The sequence below is a fragment of the Rhea pennata genome, chromosome 1 (genome assembly GCF_028389875.1).
Source record: "Rhea pennata isolate bPtePen1 chromosome 1, bPtePen1.pri, whole genome shotgun sequence".
NCBI lineage: Eukaryota > Metazoa > Chordata > Aves > Rheiformes > Rheidae > Rhea > Rhea pennata.
This window is the reverse complement of record NC_084663.1, coordinates 209000924-209027194: the sequence shown is the minus strand read 5'-3', so window position 1 is coordinate 209027194 and position 26271 is coordinate 209000924. Positions and strand designations below refer to the sequence as shown.

Here is a 26271-nt window from a genome sequence, read left to right as displayed (position 1 = left end):
ACTCTGAGATCACCAGGTACTGCATGCGCTTCTTCCTCACCTCCTCTGTTTTTGCGTGCATGAGGGTCACTTTATCTCATAGCGCACATCCTCACTAAGAGATCTTCCTATTCTAAAGCTTGTGCTTGTTTTTAACCACGCTTTCACTTCTGCGCTACTGGAAGATATATGCTACCTCAGTATATGATTTTTGGTCATCCAAAATCCAGTGATGAATGCAGGCAATGTTTTAATCCATGGGAATGGTACTCTAAAATAGGTCACATCGTATGTAACACATTTTACAACTTAATTCAGTATTTGTATATCTGGAAGTGTGAAAAATGACTAAGGCTTCACTGAAAGCTGTAATAACTGGGTTTGATTCAATCACTTTATTTCTGTTTTGTGCCTGCTTTGTTCACTGGGCATCTTTGGATTTACAGGGTAACTCTCTAAGCCATTCAGAAGAAATTGAGCAAAAAAATAATCACCTCCCTCATCAAGTCATGGCTGAGAGTACATCTAAAGTTTACCATTCTCCAGATTAGCTGTGCTCTAAGAGGACAGTTAGTAAAACCTAAAATGATGAACATTTCCATAACTGAAGTCATGAAAAGACATTGCCATAAAATATTATCTGTTATTTACCCCCTGAGAAATATTTAATCAAGGAAAATATACTATCCAAAACTGAACACTAGTATAACCCTGCTATACTTCAGTAGTCTATTATGATAGTAGTAAACTATTAGCACACGGGACTTGAGGGACAGAGGAAGAGTTATCCCCAAGTTTGCAGCAAGGTGTTCAGTGCTTCCACTTTTTGTGTGCTTCCTTTGTCAAAATACTTCACAAGGGAGAAAAACTATGGTCTTTTATATTCGATAACAGGAGAAAAGTAATTGTATTTGGAGCTTTGATCATAGACATTTATCACAGAAAGCACTTTTAGAAGAAAAGAGTACTGTGGGAAGAGGAGAGAAGTGTGTAAGTGGAAAGAAAAAGGTAAATTAACGTAGGATACAATACCAGGCAAGAAACCTCAGGGATTAAAAAAAAATCTGCAAAAGGCATTGCAGTGCTATGAAATAGAAAGCTGAATTTAAAAAGCAATAAGCCAAATAATAATGAAGAATTCAACAGATGTGGTAAGACCATATAGAAGTTGTCAGTTTATTAGAATGTATGTCAATTTATTAGAAAGTGTGGGCTTCTAATATTTCTTAAAATGCTTAATCACTGAAACATGCAATTAATCTAGCTACTCATGACAGTGAAAAACAATGAGACAGGCAGCGTTTTTTTAAAGGTATAAATAATTCCAAACGTGGAACTTACGGATCTATCCATAATATTTGAATGTCTCTGAAATTACAGGCTTCAAGGAAATAACTAGCCAAAAAGCAATAAAATGACTTCAGACCTTTTAGTACAGAGTGCACATAATTTATTTTTAATCATCACAATGTTTCTATGTGTTTAGAGACAGAATACAGAAAAGATTATAAAAAAAATCCCCCTTTTAACTCTCACTTCTAGAAAGGTCCTATTAGAAAGAGAGAAATCGACCTGAACCTGAGAGTAGAACAAGTGGGTTTAGGGAATCTGTGGCTGTGGGCAATTCTAGGAGAATTTGTGCTTCTAAGGGAATATGTGATGTATATTCAGAACACTGAGAATTAGACTGCGGCTTGCTAACCACAGACACGTGCAATTTCTTGCTGAAAAAATGGTCAAAAAAGGAGGGCAGTCTCCAAGGAGAGGGCTATCAGATTTAAGGAGACAGGGTGAGGAAAGGAGTGATCCATTAAGGGTACCTCCTGCAGACCAGCTGCTGGGATGCCAATAGGCAGTGGAGCTCTAGAGAGTTAGTAGAACTAGGCCATTTTTGCCACCTGAAGGTATAATTCTCTACCTCCTTTTGCTTTACTGTGTCATTTGTTGAATACTTGGTCATCAGACGTTTGATGACCTGAGATCAGAATTTAAAAAGCTGGATTTTGTTCTGCTGGGTGTCAGTTAAGAGTTTTCTTTAAAGACAGGTTTGTATTTTTCTTCATTTCAGACTGGAATAAAATCAGGCTCTAGTCCCTGTATATTTTACTAGTTCATTTAGTTCAATGGACCAGCAAAAACTGGTATAAAAAATGACAAAAAACTTAACTCATGGTTGAATGCTGTTCTCTTCTCCATGCTGAGATAGTAGCAACTGATTGTTGTAATCTGTACTTTCTTCCCACTGTGAAATAGCATTCAGACAGCGAACTGTCGTCTTTTCTATCGGACTCCTTGTGTAGCTGACTGTGGAAGAAGATATCTGAAACACTTTTCACCAAATACCTTTGGTGAAGAAAATGACAGCTTTATAAAATATATCAGGATCAGATTTCCAAATGGACTTAGTATTTGCAGTTTGGCAATAGATTTTAGAAAAGTATTAATCCCATTTAAGCCCTAAAACAAGTAGCCAGCTTTTCAGAAGTGTTCATTCCACTCAGCCCCCAGTTTCACAAAGGTAACATCCGTCAGGGCTGCATTGCTCTGAATATTTGTCCTTGAATCTCAAATTGCTTTGTTGAACACTTTGGAACAGCTATTCCAGAAGAAGAGATTTGTCCTAAATCCAGAGGTGTGATACTGCTGTCTCTATTTCTTGGAAACTCATGCTTCAAAGAAATCCACCAAATATTGATCAAGTGTTTGGAAAGGTCTCTGTTTCTTCATTTGAATTCCTCAAAGCACTCTTCCTCCAAATGATAAACTTCCTTGCTCTCCAGTCAAATATAAAATCATCCCTGTCTTCCCACAGGCTTCTTAGAGAGGATTCTTTTTCATCATAACTTGTCAGTCTCATATCTGGGGAGGAAGGGCCAGGGGGCTGCTTATTTCGGTAACTGCCATCATTGCAGTATCTACGTGCTCCAGTGCCGAGAATCTGCTGGTGAGCTCCAAAAAATCTGGATTAACAAGTAGCTCTTCCAGAGGAAGAGGAACATGATGCCACGTTCTCCTCAAAATTGAAATGCTTGTAAGACAGCCAACACCCTTCAAATCACTGCTCCAGACAATTTGTCAGCTAGACCTCAGATGATGGCTTTGTCAAGGCTCACTAACTTAATAGGCAAAGAGAATTCATAGGCCAGAGCCCTATTTGTCTATAATAAATTCAAGTTTATAACCCTTGTTTTTATGATGGTCTGTCTCCACTTCTGAGAGCTTTGGAAGTCTAGGACAATATCCTCCCATTTTAAGATAAAAGTAATTTGTTTCTAGATTGAATTATCATTTCATGTGAATTGATATTAACTATTAGCTATGTCTGTGTACCACAAGGTAAAACCAGAATTTGAAAGTAGCAAGTTTTCCTTAGAGCCAAGTGGGAAAAGATGCAAGCTATTCATATCCTGGCCTCTACTATTAATGATAATTAATGTATTATTAGAGGATTAATGTCAGCAAAAGAAAATTGCACCTCACAGATATATAACACTTTTTCTACAAACAAGAGACTTTGTTGCTTAGTTATGTAACAAGAAGTGTGTTCCCAACCTTTGCACTGAGAATATCAGTCACATTCACTGTTGCATAGATCTATTTTAAAATATTTTAAATATTTTAAAAATCAGTTCTGCCTAGAGTTCTTTATTTGTGGCTTCCCTGCCTTCACTGAAATCTTTTGGGCACTCTATTTGCTACTACAGTTTTTGCTAAAGAGCAGTTCCAATATTGTTGATTTATGAGATCTCTTTTCATAGGTGTTTGGTTTTTTATTTAAACCTTTGATCACAAAGCTTTGTGATTCCATCCATAATTTTGATTTCATATAGGTGGAGGAACTAAGGGTAGGGTTTTATACTTCATAGTCATGGGAGAAAAGTTTGGGAATGTGATCCCTCCCAGAAAGTACAAATATGTTAAATCTTGTTCAACTTAAGTCTAGCTTTTGTGAATTTGCTGGTCTTCCCTGTGGTGTTTGGGTGCCTGGGTTGGGATTACTTGGCTTGCTTTTTAAACCAAGGTTATTGTCTTGAAGCTAGCTCAAGTCCTGGCTCAGACTGTGATCTGCAGTGTCTTAGGCAAGGTAGTTAATTATTTTGTACTTTATTTTCCCAGTCTCTAAAATGGATTTCATAATGATCTCATAGAGCTACTCTAAAAACTAACGACATCTGAGACATTTGCATCCTAATATTAGAAGCAATTTGTGTTATTATTTAATATTTTTTTCTGAATTAAGGCATTTGATGAATGAGGTTAATGAGGTAATTTCTTGGGGCCGTCACCAGCTTTTTACCAGTGGGAATTAGAAAGAGAAGACAATACTGGCACAGGGCTTTAGAGTAAAATCTCTTGAGGAAAACAGCGTGATATTTTCATACATATTCAGTGTTAACTCAGCATTGTGTAAATCTAAAGAACTAGACAAATAAAATTGCTGAAAAATAGAAGCGCTTAAATTTATATGATACATATGGATAAAGAATCCATCATGTCCAGAATCTTGATAATTGATTAATGGGGCTGCTTGTGGATGAACTCCCACAACTCCCACACAAGCACAGGAGGAGCCCTGCAATCCAGTATGCATGTCTGCAATGTTAAGCATTTTTGCGTATGATCATCTCACTTAATTTTAGGGATCCCTGGGGTCCCTCCATAGGCAGTGAAGGGACAAGAGTGAGAAGGTGCCAAACCCTTTCCACTGTTCCTACCAGGAAGCTAAGGTAACTGCACTTCTAAAAGCAATAGGTGTGAACAGTGGACCTCTCTGGTACTTATTTTTATAGTGTCGTTTCTCATTTTTTAATATCCATGCTGCTTTTTCACTTTACAATATGCTTCCAGAAACAGGTTTATTGTCAAAATGATGCATATAACTGTACTTGCGTGTGGCAAGGGTGCCTTCCGGTGGAGCTCCTTTTGTCGTTATTGAAATTCACATTGTACAAGAGTACCCTTCTTCCCCTTTTCAATCCCACTTATTTGATATGATAATTATATCTCCAAAAACACATCTAGCCATATTTCAAGCTTTTTGAAATGCCTGACAACCTGAAGATGGGACCTATCAAGCAAGCAGTAAAAAATGTAATGTTTGTGAAATTCAGTCTGTATCTTGCCCTAGATAAACACAGCCGCCTTTCTTGAATTTAAAATAAACTTTCCCTTTTTAATCATCTTCATATACTTATTTTATGAGAAGTTTTCAAATGGTGATTACAAAATTGGAAATGATTCTGGTTGGGGCAAATGAGTCAAAATATTTAAACCCAGAAATGGGGCAAATATGTAGTTTTCCCTTAGAAACAGTTTTTGGATAGATCTGCATCTTACAGAATCCAAGTGGAGACAAATGGAGTGCATATGGTAAAGAATCTCTTTTTGAGAAGCAACTTTGGGGTTTATCTATATATGTTTACGCATTCAGAGGAGCACTAAGGAGCATAAAGCAATACCAGAGCAATTTAACAGCTTAGACTGGTCACCATAGAGGCTGGCTTGGATACTGCTGTTCACACTGATGAATATCCTCTTGCAGTTACTGATTTCAGTGGGAATTAGACACGTGGGTACCATAGTCCAAAGCTGCATCTTCAGAAGTTCAAGTACCTCTTTAGCACTTAGACATTTCTAAAAATTGTCTTGGAGGCCTTGACTCACACGTGGGAACAGCATATGTTGCAGGGCTAAAAAGATGCAGTCCGGATACATCCAGCAACCCCATCATGCCTGGGTGGGTTATGCTGCTTCTGACGCAGCTCCAGAACTGCAACATTTATTTCATGGGTTTATGTTAAAAGACAAAACAAAATCAGCGTGAACAGTGTTGATTAACTCTCCACAACTGGGCTGTCTCAGTGTAGATTGTCACTGCTTGTGAATCAGACCCCTGAGATTCCTAAATTATTTAGGATCTGTTGGAAATGTTACAAATTCATTGAGTTTTATCCTTTTCTTTTTTTTTTTTTTTTTTTTTCCATAACTTTATCATTTTTTAATTACCAAATTAAAAATTTGGAACAGTTTCATATGATTTCTTTTTTAAACCTGACTCAAGTGTTCATTTTTCTTAAAGTAAATGATTCCTGATCAAACTGCTATAGTTAATCAAAGAAAAAGGATACTGCTTTTCAGCCTCAGCCTTTGTATTATGTTGCATGGATGAATCTATGACCTAACAAGCACAAACATTATAAACATTCAGATAGACACTCTTACGCGCTTTCTTTTAATGAAGAGTTTTCTATTTTGAACACTATTAATTAAAGTGATTATGAAGATGCACCTTTTAAAAAATCAGGGAGATGACTGCAGGAGAATCTTAACCTGTAAAAGCACGAAATCTTCAGAGTTCAAGTATTTAATTAGGTGAAGCGACAGCAGCCTTTAAGTTCAAGATGGGACACTTCTGGTTAGAGCTGCTGGGCTTCAATTCCAGCTGTGCTGCAGACTAATTTTGTACAGAAAAAAAAAATGCATTTGTCCTGCTTTATCTATCAGTAAAATAATTTTCTTATGCAGTTACACTGAGAACGGTAACTAGTATCATTAAGTGAAATGAATGAAAATTTTTGGTACGAAAAATTAAGTCATTTATATTTCTTCATTTGGGGAATGTTTCCTATTGTAGGAATATATGATTTGACTTTCAGAGGGTTTCTTGTGCTGTATGTCTCCTTTTGTTCCTGTTCTACTCACATGGAAATTAAGCTGTATATTATTATTAGCTCATAAAAGTGACAGAAATATTAACAAAGTTTAGTTAAATAGCAATATTTTCCTTACAGTGGCTTTAAAGAAGAAACAATGTCAGTCAGTTCTTGCTAAGAAAACAGCTATAAATTACATGTATTAAAATTTGCCTGCAGCTATGATTACAAGCAGAGAGACATTTTGGAACAAAGGAAGGATGTCTCCTTCCCTCCCAAGCCTATAATCAAGCTCTGAAAGTCAATCTCCAACTAATGCACAGAAAACATTCCCAAAGTATCAACCACCAGTTCCTACCCCCCCTTTTTGGAGGGAGGGGTAAGCAGTGAGGAAGACTGGATCTGGAAGACAAGAAAATTATCAGGCTACTTTTAACTGGTTCCTACCTGAGGGGTTTGGCCAGGGCATTCAGTCATCTGTAGTCTGGGGAAGGTGAAGTAGACTGTGACCTTGCAAACAGAAATTTTACCTGGTGCCTGCTTCAGAGGATGCTCTTCACGCACCTAACACTGGTTACAGCATAGGCACTGGCTATATACAATGCAGAATTGAGGTTTCAGAGAGATATAAACCCTCATTTTTAATGCTGATTCCATGTCTGGCTTGGGTGTATTCAGAATAAATGACAAAAACTTGACAGAAAGTGTCACTCTGCACAGAACTGCTATAATAACATCTTAATGGAGTAGTTCACTAATTCAAATCTTGTCCAAAGTGATGAAAGTCAGTAACAGTTCTTACCTGACAACTGTCTAAAAGACCAGTGTGTGAGAAATTAGCTTGGAGATTTCAGTTTCATTTCTGTGGACAAGTTTCTATGTCATAAAAATCATTGCTACATCTGTCCCAGTAATTGCCAGACTCTCGGCTCATCAGGAAAAAAACAAGAAACAATTTAACCAGGAGAACAAATTGCTCTTTTTATCCCAAGAGAGAGTTCTTTCAGCTTAGAAAAAAAGTCACATTACTGTGGAGACAGGGTAAATAAAGCTGCCCTGTGGTTACCTATGCTCTGCCTTTTTGAAAAAGAATGTTTTCCGGGGTAGTAGCTGCCCACAAAAATGTAGGGAAGCCTACCAGTTACAGCAAAGAACTAGGAACTGAAAAATTAACCTGTATCACTCATACATCATGTGGCCCTCGGCAAAATAAGCCTTTCCTTCAATTTTATCCTATTGCAAAATATGTGACATGCATTCTGCCTCTAAAGGTAGCCCTCAGAGTTAAAAGATATTTTCAGCAGGTGCAGATAGATATACATGATTTCTGTACGGCATAAAAAAGAGATCATTAGTATCAAATAGAGCGGTAGGATGCATCGCTGAAAACAAGTGGAACTTCTAATTACATATGTGGTGTCCCCCAGGGCTCAGTACTGGGTCCCATCCTGTTCAACGTCTTCATCAATGACATGGATGAGGGGATGGAGTACCTCCTCAGCAAGTTTGCTGATGATACTGAACTGGCAGGAGTGGCTGACACACCTGAGGGCTGTGCTGCCGTTCAGAGAGACCTAGACAGGCTGGAGAGTTGGGCGGAGAGGAACCTCGTGAGGTTCAACAAGGGCAAGTGCAGAGTCCTGCACCTAGGGAGAAATAACCCTAGGCACCAGTACAAGCTGGGGACTGACCTTGTGGAGAGCAGCTCTGCAGAGAAGGACCTGGGAGTGCTGGTGGATGACAGGTTGACCATGAGCCAGCAATGTGCCCTTGTGGCCAGGAAGGCCAACAGTCTCCTGGGGTGCATTGGGAAGAGTGTTGCCAGCAGGTCGAGGGAGGTGATCCTGCCTCTACTCAGCCTCTACTCAGCCCTGGGGAGGCCTCATCTCGAGTACTGTGTCCAGTTCTGGACTCCCCAGGACAAGACACAAATGGAGCTACTGGAAAGAGTCCAGCGTAGGGCTACAAAGATGATCGGAGGGCTGGAGCACCTGCCCTATGAGGAACGGCTGTGAGAGCTGGGCCTCTTCAGCCTGGGGAAGAGAAGACTGAGGGGGGATCTTATCAATGTGTACAAGTACCTGAAGGGAGGGTGTCAAGGGGATGGGGACAAACTCTTTTCAGTTGTCCCGTGTGACAGGACAAGAGGCAATGGGCAGAAACTGAAGCACAGGAAGTTCGGCCTGAATATAAGCAAAAACTTCCTCCCTGTGAGAGTGACAGAGCACTGGAGCAGGTTGCCCCAAGAGGTTGTGGAGTCTCCTTCTCTGGAGATCTTCAAGGCCCGCCTGGATGCAACCCTGTCTAACATGCTCTAGGTGACCCTGCTGAGCAGGGACGTTGGACTAGCTGATCTCCAGGTGATCCCTTCTGGCCTTACTGATTCTGTGGTTATATGATTCTATAATTCTATGTGTAACTTGCCATTGAAATACTAGAGAATTATAATGGCAATGATAGTGAGCCTCACCTCAGCCCCATGCTAGTCTTGATTTACACTACCATAATTTCATTGCAGTAATGTAGTGTTGAATCAGACCACTAAATAATTTTGTATCTAAGTATCACCATTTAGTGCTGTTAACCTAAGCCACATATGTAAATTATTGCAAATATGTCCGTTGCTGTTGGTTTTGCTAAGTCAAGCAAAGCCTGACTTTGGACAGGATTTGTCTCTAAGTATGCCTGAGGTGTAGAAATCCAGACACTCTTTTCTGCATCCATGCTAGGCCAAAGATACTGTATGTCCTCAGTGCTTTGAGGACACTTGTGTGGACGGTGTTCTAATCTGAAGGAGACCTTTAAAGTAGCTCCTCAGCCCTTGTAGTCATTGATTTCACAGCACTTTAATTCTCCTGCCCTAAAAGATTATAACGTTAAGAACTCCCGAGATGATGGGATCCATTTCCTTGTTCTATTTTACTGTAAAATTCCTGCATATTTTTGTTTTCCCTTCCAAATCTTTTCCCCTGCTATCAGAATGTACCTGGCACCTTCATGGGGTCAGGCATAATAACAGTTCCCTATGGTAAAAGTGAAAATTGACACCACTAACCAAAGGTTAAAACAGTGGGAAGATTCTTCTGCCATTTCTTTGCCTTTTGAAAATACATACAACCATCATTAGGAAATAGTCATATACGTCTCGTTACTGCAGCAGTATTTATTTATTATTTTCATCACATTTCCAACTTCATTATTTTTTTTTCTCTTTGAAAATATCAACTGTATAATTGGAACCATCTGCTTGCAGAGATTTGGGTGTGATGTAAGTAAAGATAGGCAAACCATTAAAACTTAATTTAAGATGTTTATCTAAATTTGAGCTGGTTTAAAGTCTCAGAAGAGACGTTGGGGTGAGGTTGCTGTACATTGTTCCCTGATTCAGTCTGGCAACAAAAATACCACAGATTGGTTTATGAATATAGTAAAGAGGAAAACAAAACTGCAAAACTAAATGTACTCACCTTTACCTACATGGTTTGTTTATGTACAAATGTTGTAGTTAGTGAAATGTTTTTAAATACAAGATAGGCTTATTTTAACTTAAGCTTTCATTTTAGTGTTGGGAGGACTGCTGAACTCTTATTGATTTAAATTTATTTTCATGTAAGTATAGTGATAAATGTTTGTAGCATTTAATAGACACAAAAAGTATTGAATAACATTTTTGAAAATTACTGAGTGATTCACTAGCCTAGTGACAAAATAGCCTCTTGTAAAAGGCAAGATGAGCTTTCATATGCACTCATAAGTCAAAGTCCAATTGATTTCCAATAAAATACAGATTTGGAAGTATCTAAATTGCATTTGAAAATAAAACATGAGCTACTAAAGAAATATGGGCCAAAGATATATAGGCAAGAATCTCTGTTTAAATTCTCTAGTTTGGCTCATAGTCGCTTTGCAAATGACAACACTTTTGTTCTATGTCCCAGTTTGATTGCTGAATTTTCCTTCTCCTCACCTGTAATTTATATTTCAAATAGAAAGTAGTCTAAATACACAGTAACAACCCTTTGCCAACCGTTTTTTTAAATTCCTAACTAAAGCAATTTCAGTCTGGTGGACTTGTTTCTTTATTTTCTCACTTCCTTAGATGGTGTGAGAAATAGTAGCTCAGTCCTTTAGGAAGAATATTGTAAAGCTATTATTGCATTTCTCAGGTGGTTGAAGTTACTTGGTGTTTGGCTATCTAAGTTATCTGGTAATTACTTAAAAATGCATATATCTTTTTTTAACTGTAGGCTTAACTTACAATGATGTAACTTGCAGTGAGATCTAAATATAGCTTCAAATCTTCAAAATTTCAAAGAGCTTCAGAATGGAATCTGTTCTGAATTTCCTGATTATTACAGTTAAAAATACCTTCACCAAAAAGTAGTTACATTTCCTGCTATTACAAAAATTGAATGAAAAATCAAGGTCCTTGGGAGTTCTAGAATACTGAAACTTGTTTTTATAACTAACACCGTGAAAGATAGGTTGACATTTAAAGTTGTGACCAAGTCACATGATTGCTGTACTTTTTAGTTTCTAAAGGACCAGAGCATCTTGATTGTACACTCTGTTATTTTGAAAAATAGCAATTGGGATGGAGGGGAAGCAGAAAAGAGAGAGAAGAAGGAGTCATGCTCATTTATCCTTGTCACCTACAGAGGAAATGCAAAATCATGAACTTGTTTTTTTGATTGGAGACACAGATAACAACAAGACAAAACTGTCACTGATAAAACATACCTGCATCTGCACAGTGATATTCAGCAACAATTTGCAACAGCAGGACAAACTGACACAAAAGTTCATCATCTTAAGCTGTAGTGATTTTAAGGTGTTGTTTCAATATGAAGTTAATGAGAAAAATTAGTTTGGTTTTGCTAAGAAAGGAAAAGCTGCACGTTATATGTGCGGAAGGGGTTACAAGTTCTAAATATTCCTGAACTTTGGGAAAGTCTATTTACGCAACCGACCTTTTAGGATTGGGTCTAAATTTGGCTAAGTTGTCATTGTAAATTTATATGCAGAATCTGTTAATGTTTTGGGATCTTAAACAGTTTATTCTTTAAAAAGTGTTTATCTCATTTTTAATAAATAGCTGTAGAAGCATCCAGCATATCTGATTTTTTTAATAACACTAATAGTGCATAAAGCTACTACCACCACTGCATAAAAAAGCAAGGTCATTGGAAGTGTTAAGATATTAAAATCTGGTTTTGTAACTGACAAAGGGAAGGAGAGGAAGATTTAGTTGGACTTTAAAGATTAAAATTTCAATATTGTTAAAAAATGTAGTAGGACAGACATGTTATAGTCCCTGAAGAAGCACATAGGGAAATTCTTTTTTCCATAATATTTCCATATTCCATGCGGAAAATAAATCATTCCACATATAATTGGACTTGCATGCCATATCTTTTGAGGATGATTATTGGACTTGGCTTTTGCACCGTAGAAATCACTGCATTGTGATAGAGTGGGGAGCCAAGAAAAGACTATAACTCCAGAATGTTTAACTACACTGGTGTGTATTGTTGTGCACACCAGAAATTACTTTTCATCTGATTACAATGTTTTCTGATAAATCTGAATTCTAAGTAACACTAATTGTATCATTAAAAAAAGCTTTCCCTAAAAGCAGCATGAAAATTGTCATAGTGCATTAGGCTGCATAAAGAGGAAAAAATTTAGCACTGCACACCTGAAGTGCCCTAAAGCCCATATGGGGAAAGTGCATTGGTGTCCCTTATTACTCCTAGTTGATGCTAACAGTGTGTCTGCACAGTCCAATGCAAGACCATTCAGATACTCCTGAGCTAGTTTGCAGCAAGTTAGCTTCACTTGCAATAACTGCCCAAACTGATTAATAGCTGACTTGGGTATAATCAGCAATATGTGCAGTTGCTAACCTGAATGAACATTACACGAGCTGTAATCAAGAGTCTTAGCCTGTTCAGGATGCAGCTAGTAAGAGCTGCAAATAGGAGGATTTGTGTAGTATCTGTGGCAGAATGTGGCTGTACAAGATTTGCTGGGAACAGAAGTCATATAGGTTTTGCTAGGATATCAACTCATACAAGTACTGTCATTGCACTGTACAGACGAGCACTTAGTTTTAACGTCTAAGATTCAGCAGTGTACGTGGAGGTTGTTTATCTTTCATATCAAACCTTTACAACCATTTTGAATATTTTACTACCTCAGTGAAAATGTGTAGAAAATAAAGGTTTAGGAAGTCATCTGAAATAGGCAGTATTTTTATTTTTCCCATGTTTAAATTCATGATTCTCATTGGTATCACATGTGTTGTCTAGAACCTCGAGATGAATGGGAGTGTTGATAGTCAGGTTAAACGAGTAACCAATATGCATGAACTTGGTAGTATTCTAAAGGGACTGGATCTTTATGTAGGTAACAAAATGGTAAAGTGAATTAAAGTAGATCCTAATAAAAAATTTTAAAGGGATATTAACATTTCATCTCCCAAGGCTTAAAGCAATCTCTAAGTAAAGAACAAGGTGAGACCTGAAGTAAGAACAAATTATGCCATGTTTTCTTCTGTAACATGCTGGCTGTTGTCAGAGTCTTAGTTTGATTTATCGGTGGACTCTACCAGGGCATAAATGCATACTGTCACAAGTACTGTAGGAATATTTAATGGGTCCAGAGTGGAATTTGTGAAATAGATAAACTAAAACAATGATTTTTTTCCAAATCTTGTTGGTACATTTTGTGTTCCCATTGAAAGGGAAGAGGCTGTGTCTGAGACTAGTGCGTAGTCACCTCTGGGTGGTATGTAAAGGGATTCTGCAGGTACAGTAACTATCGTAGATTAGACAGTAATCTTTTAGCAAGATAAAATGAATTTAGATGCCTTAAATATGTAGAATGTCTTCATTGGCCCAGGAGGAAACAAACTATCAAACTGTTTCACTTAACTTGGGTTCAGAAGTGAGGATTTATACCCAGAAGAGAGTAACCAGTGGGTGGAAGAACTCTCTTTTGGTTTTCTTGATATATATTTACCCAAATATATTTTGATAATTCTCCCTGTTAACTGAATAATTATTTAAACATATTTTTTGCTTTAATAGTAGATATCCTTGATAAGCTAGAGGAAAGTCATAACTTGAAATAAAATAGGTTATGAAAGGATTGTAAACACTGAACCTATTACTGTGGAATTTTCTGGCAGTCTTGCAGATGTGAGATTTGAAAATGTGGATGACCACCCAGTACATGGGCTTATCCTCACACTGCCATCATTTTTGTTGTATCAGCTGTCATTTTATGGTGAAGTGTTCTATTGATTGCAAGGATCTCAACAGAACTGCTTCATCCATAAAAATAAAGCATGAGGAACTGAAGCAAAAGTATATAATGCTAGCACAGCTCACATGCGCAGGATGAAGATGAGCACAAGATGCCCATCTTCAAAAATAGCTTCTTTGCATGGCCGTTTCTTTTTAGAATGCTGAATGCCAATGGAGTTCTGGTTTTAGTCCTTGTTAAAACTGGAGGAGTTGTTGGTATAAATCCCCTCATCACCAAATTTATTGATGGCATATAATGTGAGGTACTTCATTGCTTCCTTGTGCTTTCCTGTTGTTTCTTAGATAATGGTGTTTTTTCCCCTGCACATACCAAATGCAATTGGTTCTGGCCAGTAGATATGGTAGTCAAAGTACAAAGGTACTTGCAGGGAGAAATACTTGGAAGCAGCAAAACAAAATTTGTTCCTAGCTATAGCTGTTTATCTAGAGGAGAAGCTGAAAATAGTAAAAACATGGTAACATCTTTTCCCTTCAAGTAAGCTTAAAATAAGCCAAGAACCTTGAGTTTGGCTAATTGATGAGAAGATTTTAATTATAAAGAGTGGTCCCTTTAGGAAACAACTACATTTAGAAAGAAGCTAGAAGAAATGTTTGTAAAGTTTAGTGAACAAAATTCAAGCTGTTGTCCAGGATTATGCTATTAAGTGTATTAATGGCATTAAATCAGTTCCAAGAAGGTTCACAGATTGGCTGTTTATCAGCTCAGTCACATATGTGTGCTTGCTAATGTTAAAATTTTTTAAAACTAGTTCAAAAATGGCTTTAGTCAACTGATTTGTCTGTTGGGTTTGTAACTAAACAATTCACCTGAATGACCAGCACAGATTAAAATTCTTCATGAATCCATTTCACAATTCCTAAATAGCCAAATCCCTCTTCAAATCATGAATATAATGAGCATCTTTAAATAAATGGTGTTTGTTCAGTCAATGTAGAGGTGTAAGAACTGGCATAATGGAACATATGAATAATCTGTTCCAATATTTATCCGGTCTAATCTATGACCTGTAATCAGAGATAGGCAGAATGAATTGCTAATGCCCTTGGACAATGTTACAGTGCTGTACTGTGGGAGATGTTTATGTCTGACCCTCCTACTGTCAATATTCTCAGGTTCATAAAGATTATTACCTTTTGCAAACACTCTAGTTCAAAAGATACTATCAAACTATCTAGAGTTAGTTTGAACTATCTCTAGTTCAAAAGAATACCTCATTTTTAGACCTGATAGTGAAAAAGCTAAATATTTCCCATGAAATGCTGAATACTTCAAACTTCTGTCAAATTCAAAAGATACATGAATAATGGTTCATATACAAGAGCAATTAGAACCAGAAGAGCTTTAGCTGTTGAATTTCTTCACTGTTCCTCTTTCATTTTGACAATACATTCTTTATACTTCTTCTGCATTTTCAAATTATTATTCGTTGGCTTGTTTGTTTGTATTCTGTTGGGGTGTCATGTTTATTATCGCATTATTCCTACTTTTGTTTTTCTCTACATGTATTTTTCTAGGACTTACGGTTTTGTGTTTCATGTAATTGCACATGCACACATGCATGCTGAACTGGTTTGAGTGACAAAGTGAAATTAAATAGCAGCTTATGTAGGATTACATTCTTGCCTCTAGACCATGAAGAAAACTTAGATATCCAACCCCTGTTCCCAGCTGTCTTTCATACAGATAATGTGTATCCAAAGACGAGAGATAACATTATCAGAAGGTATCACACAGGTGCCGTAAACATTGTATCAGAAATAACTGCAATATAAAGTGTGCTGTTCTAATACATATTAGATTGTAATGAAAATATAATGCTCTTTCTGTTGTCATCAATCTTTTTGTTTTAATGAACTGCTGGTTTGGAAGCTAAATACACTTTTGGCAGTGTCTCCTTGACAGTTAGTGTAGTTCATTGCAGTGCATACAAGGGAGTTAACTTGGGCTTATACTGAAACAATACTAAAAGTTACATTTCTGTAGAATTTCTTTTATTGTGCAAATATAATGATACAGAATCTAATGGGTTATAGAAACATTTGTTTGTGGCATGTCATGATTTGGCATCAGACAGCTTTTTGCTGCTGTGTTAATCACAATTAATTGTCATTTCCCATATGCTTTCTCTTGAATGAGCAAAATTCACCACAATAACTCTACCGTGAGAAGAACTTCATGTTGTTATTTTTCTTTTGATGTAGATAGGTAAGAAACCCTGCAAAGTAGCTTAATAGCTTACAGTTATTTGAGATCTGACATGAATGTTACTTATCTACTACTTCCCTACTTTTAAAAGAAGTAGCTGCAGTATGAAAGTCCTAAGAATTATTTTTCACAGGACAGTGCCATCTTCAGTGCAAAAAAGTGTTCCTGTCCTTCAGAAGAGAAAGCAAACCCGCTTTCCTAAACACTAAATGTAGTGTTGGAAAAAGTCAGAGTAACCAGTACGACATACTCTCTGTCCATTTTGTTAACAGCAAGCGTGCTGTTGCAGACTTCTGTGTTAAAATCACATAACACTTCCTTTTTTGGACCCTGAATTGGAATCAGGTATCTAATTCCTGAAGGAAAGGAGCTGTCAATGTTCTTACAAGTAGTATTTGTAACTTCTGAGGAACTTCCAAGGGCAGTAGTGGAAAAGTGTCTGAAAATGTGAGATCTTTCCAGAATTATCTGTTGTCTGATTGTTTAACTATTTGGGGTTTTATCCTTCCGTTGAGCACATTGCCTATGAAATTGAACTTTGACAAAAAGAATTCATTTAATCTAAAAAATCAAGTCATTAATCTTTCTGAAATTCGTGCCTTAACCAGCTGTTAATGACAGTATGAACAATTTAGTAGTTTACTGTATTTCGGAATTCTTACTGTGTCTCAATGAGTTTTTACTAGCGCATCTAAGATTTCCTTGATTTCCATCTAAACTTTGTGGGTCAGAGTTTCTTTAAACTTAACAGTTTTTCAAATCCTTCCTAAAGTCTGTGCACATTTGCTTGGACCAGAAAGGGATTTTGATGCGGATGCTTGTTTCATTATTCACATGGAAACCTAATGAACTTTGTGTGCAATAAATGTGTTTCATTATGAAAGCAATTCACAGCTCTAGAAATATAAAGCAGCCTTCGCAGCCGTGGTGTTATGGGGCAGTGAGGAGCGCAGGTGATGGAAACCATGCCGTGCACCTGCCTGCAGGAGCACCCTGGAGCAGGGGCTCAGCTGTGATGGCAGTAAGCCACAGTATCCTTCTCTTGGTGCTCAGGGTAAATGCGATTATGCCAGCGTGTGATGGGAAGGAGAGTGGGCCAGTGGAGAGCATGGGAAGTTAGGGAGTGATTTCTCTGAGTTTCTACTTGCACACTCGTGATTCCTGGTCTTATTTGCATGCGTCAAAATGCAAAGAAATTGTACATTTCTGCAAACAGTATTGCTTTCCATTTTTGATAGGAAAAGTAATGGCATTTGAAATTCAGCTTGGCAAATACTGATACAAGTGAAAAAAATGAAAAACTAAATGACTCCAGCCAGCCATATAATGCTACAAGCTTTGGCGTTCAGCCTTTGAATTATTTCAGCATGTTCTGATTATTTAGTGTCTCCAGCCATGCTTAATAGATGCTTTATCCCAAAGTAAGTGTTTCTTGCTATTACATTACAGAAAACCCAATTGCTTCAGCCATTTTGCTGTGCAGAGAGCAAGTATCTTCCTTTTGGTGAAGCTGATTCCTTTTTAGCCAGCCAGAGTACTTATTCTGCCACACAGAGATCAAGCTGTCTCAAATTCTCTTATACTCTTTGCTATTTATTGGAATGCTAATGCTTGGAGAGGGCTAATGCCAAAAGAGAATTAGGAGTGATAGCAAACAGTAAATGAGGTACGGCACTCGAGTTGTAGCAGGACAATGAAACAGCCTTAGTGCTAGTAAGTTACAGAAGCATCATATCAAAGAGTAGAGAAGAAGGAATGAGGAATCAAGCATGCGGAATTGAAAACTATGCATTATATCAGGCACTGGTACCCAGGGGGTCACAAGATGTGCTAGCTGGGAGGCCATGCAGAGCACATCAGGTAAGTTGTGCTTTCTATCGTTCCTAAAAATTGTTCCCCATTTAAATTCACAAAAGTAGCACTACATCGTCTTTCACAACTGTAATTAAAGCCAGACTCAATTGTTATGTTCATAGATCATTTCCATGTAGCAGTTAGTAAGCAAGTGAGAAGTTGATATTTTCTCATTTCTACATTTCTCTCTCTTTTTTTCCTCCATCCTGACCCAGTTCATGTTTTTGACTTGCAAATATTTTGACAATTAAACCTCAGTCCTCATCTGTTATAAATTCTCAGACTAACTTCATCAGTGAATATCTAAGCTCCCAGGTAGAGCCTTGATCATTCCTCATGTCTATTATAGTAATAGAAACAACAGAAATTAAAAAAAAAAAAAAAAAAAAAAAAAAAGCTATTAGAAAGATTTGAAACTGTTTTTTTTTTCCACAACAACCAAATGTTGTGGAGACTTACATGTCCCATTTCTAAAAATCCAAATTCCTTCAAAATATAAGGAGAAGGTATGAGCATGGAAACTAATGAATAAGAAGAATGGTGGGATGAAAGGAAGGAATTCAAGCAAAAGAAAATAAAAGTATGATAAACTAGAAATCAGTACCTAACCATGAATGCTAGAACAGAACGACCTCCTGAAAGAACAATGTGCCATACTTGAGTCTTTGCGCCTTCAACACCTGTTGCACTTAATTCTGTAACAATTTGCCACAGTGTTTTTCTTAGGATTTTCATTCAAGATGTCTACTTTTCTCAGTGCTGTTTTCTTCACATTTTTTAGTCTACATTTACCTATGTAAATATCAGACTGCATGTGAAATTTTATCCAATAATATGACCTCTCTACTTATTTCACTAGTATTCTTAAAGATTTTCATTCTGCCACACATACAGTTCTAAACTTCTTCAGCTGTTTAAACTGTTACATTTCAGACTAAGATAAAAGTTCCTTCTAAATTAAACATATTTTTTCATATATTTCAAAGCTTATCATTACCTCTGGCAATTACCTCGGCTGTAAGGAGATAGATTTGCAATCAGTGGCTATTTCATCACTTTGAACACAGGTGCTGACTTAGGCGCACTGCTAGCAGAGGTGTGTAATTAGCTGAATTCCAGGAACTACTGCATTTCTGAAACATTCCTCTGAGTCACAGTTTTCCTTACATTCTTCCGTATTCCTACATTGATGCTAATTTAGTGCTGCACTAATTCAGACACTTTAAGTTAGGGCATGTAGCTAACCACCCGTCTTCAGGGCTTGTTCGGGGAAGGAAGGAGGGAAGGAAGAGTTGAGCAACCTTGTTGACTTCACTTGTTTGGGCAAAGGTAGTCCAGAGGACCTGAATAGAGATGTAATGCAGTCCTTCTTCCGCATGATTGTAGACAGAGTCACAGCTTAATCTTTCATTTCATGTCTTTTCTTTTTTCCATGGACTATTTACCATAGCAATACTATTGAGTCTGGCAAGGGATGTCAAGGACAACAGGAAGGGCTTCTTCAAATACATCAGCAGCAAGAGGTGGACTAGGGAAAATGTGGGCCCGCTCCTGAATGGGGCGGAGGCCCTGGTGACAAGGGATACAGAGAAGGCAGAATTACTGAATGCCTTCTTTGCTTCAGTCTTCACTGCTAAGGGCAGCCACCAGGAATCCTGTAGCCTGGACGTGAGGGAGAAAGTCTGGAGAAGGGAAGACTTTCCTCTGGTTGAGGAGGAAAGGATTAGAGACCTTCTGGGCAGGCTAGACATCCACAAATCCATGGGCCCGGATAGGATGCACCCACGGGTCCTGAGGGAGCTGGTGGATGTTGTTGCCAAGCCACTCTCCATCATCTTCGAAAGGTCCTGGAGATCTGGAGAGGTGTCTGAGGACTGCAAGAAAGCCAATGTCACTCCAGTCTCCAAGAAGGGCAAGAAGGAGGACCCAGGCAACTCTAGGCCAGTCAGCCTCACCTCCATCCCTGCAAAGGTGATGGAACAGCTCATTCTGGATGTCATCTCCAGAAATATGGAGGAAAAGAAGGTGATCAGGAGTAGCCAGCATGGATTCACCAAGGGGAAATCCTGCTTAACCAGTCTGACAACCTTTTCTGATGGAATGACTGGCTGGGCAGACGAGGGGAGAGCAGTGGACGTTGTGTACCTTGACTTCATCAAGGCTTTTGACACTGTCTCCCATAACATCTTCCTAGATAAACTTAGGAAGTGTGGGTTAGATGAGTGGTCAGTGAGGTGGATTGAGAACTGGCTGAAAGGCAGAGCTCAGAGGGTCGTCGTCAATGGCATGGAGTCTAACTGGAGACCTGTAGCGAGCAGAGTTCCTCAGGGCTCAGTCCTGGGTCCCATCCTGTTCAACTTCTTCATCAATGACCTGGATGAGGGGACAGAGTGCCTCCTCAGTAAGTTTGCTGATGATCCCAAGCTGGGAGGAGTGGCTGATACACCTGAGGGTTGTGCTGCCATTCAGAGAGACCTGGACAGGCAGGAGAGTTGGGCGGAGAGGAACCTCGTGAGGTTCAACAAGGGCAAGTGCAGAGTCCTGCACCTAGGGAGGAATAACCCTAGGCACCAGTACAAGCTGGGGACTGACCTACTGGAGAGCAGCTCTGCAGAGGACATGGGAGTCTTGGTGGATGACTGTTTGACCATTGCGTAGCAATGTGCCCCTGTGACCAAAAAGGCCAATGGTGTCCTGGGGTGCATTGGGAAGAGTGTTGGCAGCAGGTCGAGACAGCTGATGCTGCCCCTCTCCTCAGCCCTGGGGAGGCCTCATCTCAAGTCCTGTGTCCAGTTCTGGACTCCCCAGGACAAGACACACATGGAGCTACCGCAGAGAGTCCAGCGTAGGGCTACAAAGATGCTCAGAGGGCTGGAGCACCTGCCCTACGAGGAGCGGCTGCGAGAGCTGGGCCTCTTCAGCCTGGGGAAGAGAAGACTGAGGGGGGATCTTATCAATGTGTACAAGTACCTGAAGGGAGGGTGTCAAGGGGATGGGGACAAACTCTTTTCAGTTGTCCCGTGTGACAGGACAAGAGGCAATGGGCAGAAACTGAAGCGCAGGAAGTTCCGCCTGACGGTGAGGGGGAATTTCTTCCCTGTGAGAGTGACGGAGCCCTGGACCAGGTTGCTCCGAGAGGTTGTGGAGTCTCCTTCTCTGGAGATCTTCAAGGCCTGCCTGGCTGCAACCCTCTTTCTAGCATGCTCTAGGTGACCCTGCTGAGCAGGGAGGTTGGACTAGATGATCTCCAGAGGTCCCTTGCAACCTTACTGATTCTATGATTCTATGATTTTTAGAAAATACGTTGAGGTACCGTTTTAAAAAGAGATCTAGTTGCTAATTCACATCCCCACTCAACGTGCCTGTGCATGAAAAGACTATTTTGCACCTCATATGTGTTTTTGTTGCCTGAGGGTGATCTGAAAGCAGAAGGGTTGAATGTTCTTTTTTCTGAAGCTTCCTATTTACTTCTGATAGGAGGCTCTTTGGTTAGTTTGATACTTTTATTATGGGTCAGTAACTGTCAGTACTAGATATTAGCAAGCTGTTTGTAGCTGAGATAAAATTAATACTGAAAAAGCACTCTCTGGTCTTTTAATTAATCCCATAGGAAAGTAAAACCTCATTTAAGTTAGAAGTTTAGCTGTTGGCAGCATCAGGAAAAGCTGGTTTCACTTCACTGAACTGAATTAAAACTGCACATTAATGGAATTAAAGCATGCTGCCCAGTTGTCGGCTTTGTAAACCTTTACATCCGCCAAAGCAAAGGGTTAGAAGCTTTATAAACAACCACACTGCTACCTCCAGTCTGTGACATAAGAAACAGCATGCTGAAAATACATCATAAAAACAGGTAGTATTAGCATTTCCATCACTGCTGCCCAGGTGGAACTTTAGTATCATATTTATTGGTCTTTTTTTAATATTGTGAACAATAATGAATAACTCTTAACTCTAGTTTTGTATTATTCTTTTTGCATGGAATATATCGATAGGTAAATGCAATTTATATACTTTTCTTCTGTGTGATAGCTTCGGAGTTAGGAACTTGAGAACACTGTTCAGAACCCAATATTCATTGAAGTCTCTATCCAGTCTGGGGCAGGAGCTGGAGCACGAAGTCTTTAGGAGAAAGTGGAAGAAAACTCTTTGTCAATAGCTGAAATCAACTGATTTAGGAAATAAATACATTTAGAAAGAAGCCAAAGAGGCAAAGAATTTTAAGCAGTTTTGACTTGTCAAAACAAGGATATATTGGAAACAAAGAATGCCTTAATCAGAGTTCTGGCAAATGGAGAACAACTCTCGTTGGTAGGAGGTGGGCTGGGAGGTGAAAGTTGATGGCTTTTCTAGTACCCTGTATGTAAAGATGATGTGTATTACTTTTATACATGCAAAAGAGAAAAGAGAAGAAATTTTAGGGGTTGTAGGAACTTCTTTGTTACACCTTATTGTTAGTATAATGTTATTGACATTATTATTTCCATAGGAATAGTTTCAAAAATATGTTGACACCAGGCTGCTCTACCTATTCTTAGTATTATACAAAGACATGAAACAACAGGTCTTGCCTCAGAAACAGGTTTAAAGCGAAGATTAACAATGTACCCACACTAAAAAGCAAAGATAAGCTCCTTTCTTTCCTCTTTTGCCCTTTGTATTTAGAATCACATTCTTTGTTTCTTCACTCATATAAACGGTCTTACACAAAGAGTATATTCCCATTGTTTCAATGAACTAAAATTAAATAGAATTAAGTTAAAACTGTAATATTTTACAGGCATAAGAGTTTATGAGATTCATTTCTTCAGGGAAAACCCGAATTGGGTGGCTGGAGTAATTCTGAGTACTATATTTTAGTAGTATTTTTTATTTTGATTAAAGCTATTGAGAAGTTAATTCCGTAACATTTGAGAGAAAGGGTAGCATGTTTATAAGCCCAAATGACAAACTTTGACTACTTAGATCTGTGATCTTCTTTCCTAAATATCTCAATATGATTGTATCAATGTTTAAGCACTCATTGTGGAGAATGACGGTGGCAGTAACTCATTAGTTGTTTTATTTCTTTTATATTGCCAAGTGTGTCGTACATGATCTTTGCCACGTGCACAAGTATGTTAAGCATTTCTGCTGGTTCCACTACTTTGGCAGAGGTCAAAGAAGTCATCAGGAGCTTTATCTTTTAAAGTCAGACAGTCAGTTAGGGACAACATCAAAATGTTATTGCTATCTCGAATTGAGTAGTCACTTCTGTCAAACTGTTATTAAACTGTGTTTTGATTTTCAGCTGGCAATGTATTCATGGTGATGTTTTAGAAGCTTGTACTGAGCATCATATTTTATAAAATATCCCCCCAAAATTAGATTTAATAACACCAATTAAGAAATACTTTTGCAAAAAAGAGACTAAGGCTTCACTCAGACTGTACGTCACAAATATCTAGTATTCGAAAAAGATTTCTAAGGAGGGGAATATTGCCAGTACTTCAGCTCCTCACTTGAAAGGAGTAAGCTATGAGGTTCCTTGTGTTATTCTACATAATTAGATAGTAATTCCAGTGAGGGATACTGATGACATCTAGTGCTTGAGTGTTTGATAATTTCAGCAGAATACTGAAATGAAATTGCAACTTTAATTCATACTTGTTATGGCATTATATTACTTAATAGAGCATCTGATACAAAACAACAGTGCTGGCCTAGTCAGTTTTTTCCCTCTACCACTGAAATGTGTTGAGGATTTTGTTTTCTCATGGATCTTCTTTTCTCTCTGAATAATCTTCTTCTTGCATTTTGCCAGTTCTGGATAATGCTTTTGGTTAGTTTGATGTGGCTGCTTTAGGAAGCCATAACGATTACTGCGCTGGGGTATCTGCCCGGTAGGAGTGACGACATGGTATGAATTCTTATATAACTGCGGAGAAGGATTAGAGGGTTCTGGGTACCCTGCTCCTCTGATGAGGCATTATGTCAAAATGCCTCTGATATGTCAAAACACTCTGATTTGCCTAAATGGATGGCTTCTAGCAAAGCTGGCATCTGGAAGTGTTTGAGACTGGTCACCTAAAATCAAGGAACCTGGTGCTGCTAATCATTTCTGGAAATGTTATTTGCTGTCATTCCAATTTTACGTTCCAACAATGATACTGCTTAGCAAGTTTATAATTAGTGCTTTCAACAACCTTTAAAAGTAGTAATTGTATGTTTTAAAGAATAATAATTTGTATTTATTAAAAGATGTCCAATGAGTACTGGAATGCAAGAATAATTTATGTGTGCAAACAATATACATGCAGAGAAGTAATTTGGTGCATGTCAGTGTGTGCAATGTCAAACAGCAGTTCTTTTATAAAGCCATCATGAATCATATAATGACAAAAATCTCAGTCTTTGTTTATCCTTTATATAAAATGGTTTTAAACCATGTGATCTGTCTGAGAGGTTATAACCTTTAGGTTTCACATTAGGTAGTCTGGGTTAATTATCAATCCTCAGATGCAGTAAAATGCATCATTGCTTTTGAGGTGGGGACTGAGAGTCTAATACAGAGATCAGATTGGCCCCTTTTTCATTTCAATGATTCCAGTACAAGAGCAATAATTCATCAGAATTTTATAAATTTTATAAATATTTTTTCTGGTACTAAAGATAGGGAAATGCTAAAATCTTTTTCAGGAAAAGAAAAAAAATGCTTTCACAATTCAAGGCAGTTCAGTCAGTCATGATGGGATGTAAATATTGCAGCTCTGCTTGTAACAGTATACCATGGCTCTAATAAGGAGGAGATCTTGCAAAAATGACAGATTCCTTTTTCTTTCTTTTTCTGTCGTCATGCTTCCTTTTCCTATGGCAGCATTCCTTTGAGAAACAGAAGAGTACTTACAGCTGAGCGGGTTGGTTGAGGTTTACACCGTGTTGTGTGCAGATATTTGTGAAATATGCAGCCAGATTCCTGGCTCAATCATTCGTTTGCTTCTTTGCCATGTCTTAATAGTCCTCTTTTTCCCACAAGGTATATAGCATTTGGCATCAACAGTATAGCTCAGGGATGGCTTTGTCATCCTTTCTTTGGGAAGAGACTTTGAAATAAGTGCAAATTAGGGGGCCACCGTGTGCATCATCTTCCTTCCTCTCCATGGGGTACTTATCCTCGTGCTAGCCATACTCTTCCATCTCTAGGTGCAACTTCAGAGAATAATGTTTTGGAGAGCCAATCGACATGGAGAAAATGAGGAGGACTTATGGCTCTGCTCTGCTACTTCCTTCTCATATGTACATGGGAACTGCTCTATGTGGAGGCTATTTTTCTCCTATTCCTCATTCTTTTAGTGTGGGAAGCAGTACAGGACTGTAAGGATATATATTGTCTTCCAGCTATGTAGAGGGAGAGGAACAAAAGAAAAGCCACAACCTAACCCTTAAGTTTCAAAAAAATGCAGGAACACCAGAAGAAAGTAGTTTTAAAATATACATTCTAAGTCATTTGAAAGAAGCAAACTCATTGTGAAATTTTAACTAATATTCATATAATATCATTTGGCAATGTTCAACCCACTCAGCTACAATCTGTTCATACCGTGACACCAGAGGAGACTCCTGATACTGCTGTCCATTTGGTGCTTTGTGATAAAACAGATAAAAACTCTGCAGTTCGTCTAGTGAGGGGAATATATTTTACCCAATACTCAGCATATGGATGAGTACAGCAGTTTCCTAAAATGAAGCAGGAGTATAATGGTCTCTACTGGAAATACAACCAGGTAGCAGACCTTTTATTTGTCCTATGACATGATATCATGTGTCACAACTCTATCTCCTACCCATAAATATCACATCTTCTCTGTCAGATAGCAAATATTGGGTATGTTACAGGAGAAGATGCATGTAAAATAGGTATATTGCTCACTAATGTTGAATATATTAGCTTTTAATGAAAATAAGCTCTATTTCTTCTGAATAAACAGCTTGAGTTGTATGCAAAGTTTGAAAGCAAGACAAAACCTACAGTTAGGAGACTCAATGATATAAAATTGCCTTAATTTCTTTTCTAAATATATTTTTCAATATTAATTATTTGATCTCACTATGTTACCTATATTACGATGATACTGTTTAAACTGGTCATAGCATGCATGCAGACGATTCTGCTTTTTTTCTTTTTTGAAATGCACTGTCATTGACTGAAGTTGTGTTATTATCAATTTATATTTACATCCAGATATTCAATTATATTTTATAGGGCATA

General features: G+C 38.2%; 1 protein-coding gene across 5 annotated transcripts in view; it reads left to right on the top strand.

Annotated features, from left to right (window-relative positions):
- LOC134135676 (disks large homolog 2) overlaps positions 1-26271 on the top strand; it is a 740305-nt gene that overhangs the window by 474138 nt on the left and 239896 nt on the right. The gene's annotated exons all lie outside the window — the stretch shown is intronic.